At 49.6% G+C, this 3,755-nt stretch overlaps 3 non-coding genes across 3 annotated transcripts in view; all 3 read right to left on the bottom strand.

The window, feature by feature from the left end:
* The window catches only part of LOC145848661 (large subunit ribosomal RNA), a 3,631-nt gene extending 2,931 nt beyond the window's left edge, over positions 1 to 700 (bottom strand). Inside the window, exon 1 of the ribosomal RNA XR_014372097.1 lies at positions 1 to 700. This exon is cut by the window's left edge and continues 2,931 nt beyond it. This is a non-coding gene — a ribosomal RNA (large subunit ribosomal RNA).
* Positions 701 to 922: 222 nt separating this feature from the next.
* On the bottom strand, positions 923 to 1,075 carry LOC145848665 (5.8S ribosomal RNA). The gene has a single exon (XR_014372101.1). It is a non-coding gene; the product is annotated as a 5.8S ribosomal RNA (ribosomal RNA).
* A 182-nt stretch (positions 1,076 to 1,257) lies between these two features.
* LOC145848660 (small subunit ribosomal RNA) lies at positions 1,258 to 3,066 on the bottom strand. The gene has a single exon (XR_014372096.1). It is a non-coding gene; the product is annotated as a small subunit ribosomal RNA (ribosomal RNA).
* Positions 3,067 to 3,755: the final 689 nt, after the last annotated feature.

Genomic DNA, 3,755 nt, shown 5'->3' with positions numbered 1-3,755 from the left:
CCAGCGATCAACACGCAGCCTGTCCGAAGACCGACGCGGAATCTCTCCTCGGTCGCCGAGCCGAAGCTAATCGAACGCCTATAACACTCTTCCGAAGAAGAGCTACCTTGCGAACGACCAAAGTCAGCCCAGCAACCGGTCGCGGCCCTCGCCGAACGCTAGTGCAGCGCCGCGACGCCAGCGCAACCGTAAGAGTCTCCGAAGATCACTCAAACAGTAGGACAGCTCTCGCAGCGCCTGAAAACGTCCGGCGACTCGATGGGCGCCTCCGTTTGCCTCCAAGCGGTTTCACGTACTCTTTAACTCTCTCTTCAAAGTGCTTTTCAACTTTCCCTCACGGTACTTGTTCGCTATCGGTCTCGAGCCAGTATTTAGCCTTAGATGGAGTTTACCACCCGCTTAGGGCTGCATTTCCAAACAACCCGACTCCGGGAAAACCGCTAGGACGAATTACGACCGCCGCCAAGGGCCTAACACCCGCTCTGGGAAAAGGCCTCGATCAGAAGAACGTGGGCAGTCGTTGGTTCGCCGCATGCTGAATTCCATACGCTACATTTCCTCGCCCTCCAAAAAGGCTCGGATTTAGCGCTGGGCTTATCCCGCTTCACTCGCCGTTACTAGGGGAATCCTTGTTAGTTTCTTTTCCTCCGCTTAGTGATATGCTTAAGTTCAGCGGGTCGTCCCGCCCGATCTCAGGTCAAAAGTGATGTACTATAAAAGTACATGCGCTTTGTACGTCGGCCTTTTGAAGTCACTTAACTTATTCTCGAGCACCTACCGTCGTTGCTACCTCACCCGAGGCCAGCAGGCTGCTCACGCTTCAGCTGTGAAATCGCCAGACCAGCTGTCTTTGACGACACGCTCCTTAATTAAGAAACGAGTCGCAGGCACTTTCAAACTAATGAAAGGATCGGTGTGTTAAAGACCCTGAGACGGACGTGGCCCCAGGATTACCCGAGGCCGCAATACGCGTTCAGAATATCGATGCTCAATGTGTCCTGCAATTCACATTACTTCTCGGAGCTAGCTCCGTCCTTCATCGACGCTCGAGCCGAGTGATCCACCGCTAAGAGATCTCTCGTGTTAATCAATCTCAATGCAACCAAAAAATCGTGTTCAAAAAGAAGCGGCCGCGCCAGCACTTGCGTGCTGAATTATTACTCCCGCTGTCAGGAAGCAACGCGACCGAACTATAACAGTTACAGGGCTCGGTCCCTTCGAAGAAGAGACGTCGCTTGAAATCAAATTTCGATTCGTTAATGATCCTTCCGCAGGTTCACCTACGGAAACCTTGTTACGACTTTTACTTCCTCTAAATGATCAAGTTCGATCGTCTTTTCGAACACCGGCGAGTGCGTTGCCGCACGTACCAGGCTCAATCGGAGGACCTCACTAAACCATTCAATCGGTAGTAGCGACGGGCGGTGTGTACAAAGGGCAGGGACGTAATCAACGCAAGCTAATGACTCGCGCTTACTGGGAATTCCTCGTTCAAGGGAAACAATTGCAAGTCCCTATCCCTAGCACGACCGGGGTTCAACGGATTACCCGGACCTTTCGGCCTAGGGAACACACGATGATCCGGTCAGTGTAGCGCGCGTGCGGCCCCGAACATCTAAGGGCATCACAGACCTGTTATTGCTCAATCTCGTGTGGCTAAACGCCACTAGTCCCTCTAAGAAGTTGTCTCCGACCCAATGGGTCGAGCAGCTATTTAGCAAGTAAGAGTCTCGTTCGTTATCGGAATTAACCAGACAAATCGCTCCACCAACTAAGAACGGCCATGCACCACCACCCACAGAATCAAGAAAGAGCTCTCAATCTGTCAATCCTCGCTGTGTCCGGGCCGGGTGAGATTTCCCGTGTTGAGTCAAATTAAGCCGCAGGCTCCACTCCTGGTGGTGCCCTTCCGTCAATTCCTTTAAGTTTCAGCTTTGCAACCATACTTCCCCCGGAACCCAAAGACTTTGGTTTCCCGGAAGCTGCCGGACAGTTCTTAAGTTCGACACTGCCCGATCGCTAGTCGGCATCGTTTAAGGTCAGAACTAGGACGGTATCTGATCGTCTTCGAACCTCTGACTTTCGCTCTTGATTTAAAGAAAACATTCTTGGCAAATGCTTTCGCAGTCGTTCGTCTTGCGCCGATCCAAGAATTTCACCTCTAACGGCACAGTACGGATGCCCCCGTCCGTTCCTATTAATCATTACCTCGTGCTCCGAAAACCAACAAAATAGAACCGAGGTCCTATTCCATTATTCCATGCAACATTATACAAGCGTAAAGCCTGCTTTGAACACTCTAATTTTTTCAAGGTAAACTTGCCGGACCACCGCAACACTCAGTTAAGAGCACCGCGAAGGCACCGACCAACAAGAACAACGAGGCCAGTGCTAGCCTTTCGACCGACCAACCTCGCCGTCCCTATATCCAACTACGAGCTTTTCAACCGCAACAACTTAAATATACACTTTTGGAGCTGGAATTACCGCGGCTGCTGGCACCAGACTTGCCCTCCAATGGATACTCGTTAAAAAGTTTAAAGTGTACTCATTCCAATTGCAGGACCTCGTACGAGGTCTGCATTGTTATTTTTCGTCACTACCTCCCCGAGCCGGGAATGGGTAATTTGCGCGCCTGCTGCCTTCCTTGGATGTGGTAGCCGTTTCTCAGGCTCCCTCTCCGGAATCGAACCCTGATTCTCCGTCACCCGTTACAACCTCGGTAGGCCGATACCGTACCGACGATAGTTGATAGGGCAGTTGCTTTAATGAGATGTCGCCAGCACTAGGCCGTGCGATCCGCAAGCTTATCCAGAGTCACCATTGTAACGACCCGAAAGCCGGTTAGTTTTGGTCTGATAAATGCGCGCCTCACGTCAGTTCGGCGCTTTACGCATGTATTAGCTCTAGAATTGCCACAGTTATCCATGTAAAAGCGTACAATCAAATGAACCATAACTGATTTAATGAGCCATTCGCAGTTTCACTGTACGTGAGCTCGTACTTACACTTGCATGGCTTAATCTTTGAGACAAGCATATGACTACTGGCAGGATCAACCAGATAACTATCCGAGGGCGTTTAAACCCGTTGCTCGACTGAGCGTTTTTTACTGTATAAATACAGACCTTTTCTATCACTCGGCTTAAAAGCCTTGCGAACGTTACTGAAAGTCGGCGCCGGCCTTTTGCTGTTTAAAGCGCCAGCCCGCGTCGACTGCAGCATGCAGCTTTACAACTGACTGTTCTTTCTCCCGACCAACCGTTTGCCTTCTGCCGGTTAACTCGTCAGCAGCAACACGCCATCTGTCTGCTGCAGTTACCCGCCTCGAGCCGTGCCTGCCTGCGTCGGCTACTCGTCTCGACGACTTCGCAAAGCTATAAGCCTACCGCCGCTGGACGCTTGTAGTTTTTCATACGCTGCTCCAATGCGTTTACATAGCACGTTCGCCGCCGCTGCAATAGCCGCGCCTCGGGTGCTAAACAGTAATGCTTTAAGCCCGCTTTCTCGTCAAGTCGACCGAACGCACAAACACGTCTCTCTCACTAGTGTAAAGTAATGCATACGTGTATGATGCTCAAATGTTGCTGTTGAACTTTTTTTGCCGATTTTTTCCGATTTTTTTCAATTTCTTTGTTTCTTTTCAATTATTTTAATGTTTTAAGCTTATTTATGCTACGTTTAAATGTTTTAATACTTTTTTATACTTTATTTAATATGTTTAAAAGAAATAAATAAAAAAAAATATGTATAAA

The sequence above is a fragment of the Thalia democratica genome, unplaced genomic scaffold (assembly GCF_965202585.1).
Source record: "Thalia democratica unplaced genomic scaffold, ktThaDemo2.hap1.1 HAP1_SCAFFOLD_1593, whole genome shotgun sequence".
Classification (NCBI taxonomy): domain Eukaryota; kingdom Metazoa; phylum Chordata; class Thaliacea; order Salpida; family Salpidae; genus Thalia; species Thalia democratica.
This window is presented reverse-complemented; position numbering and strand designations above follow the sequence as displayed.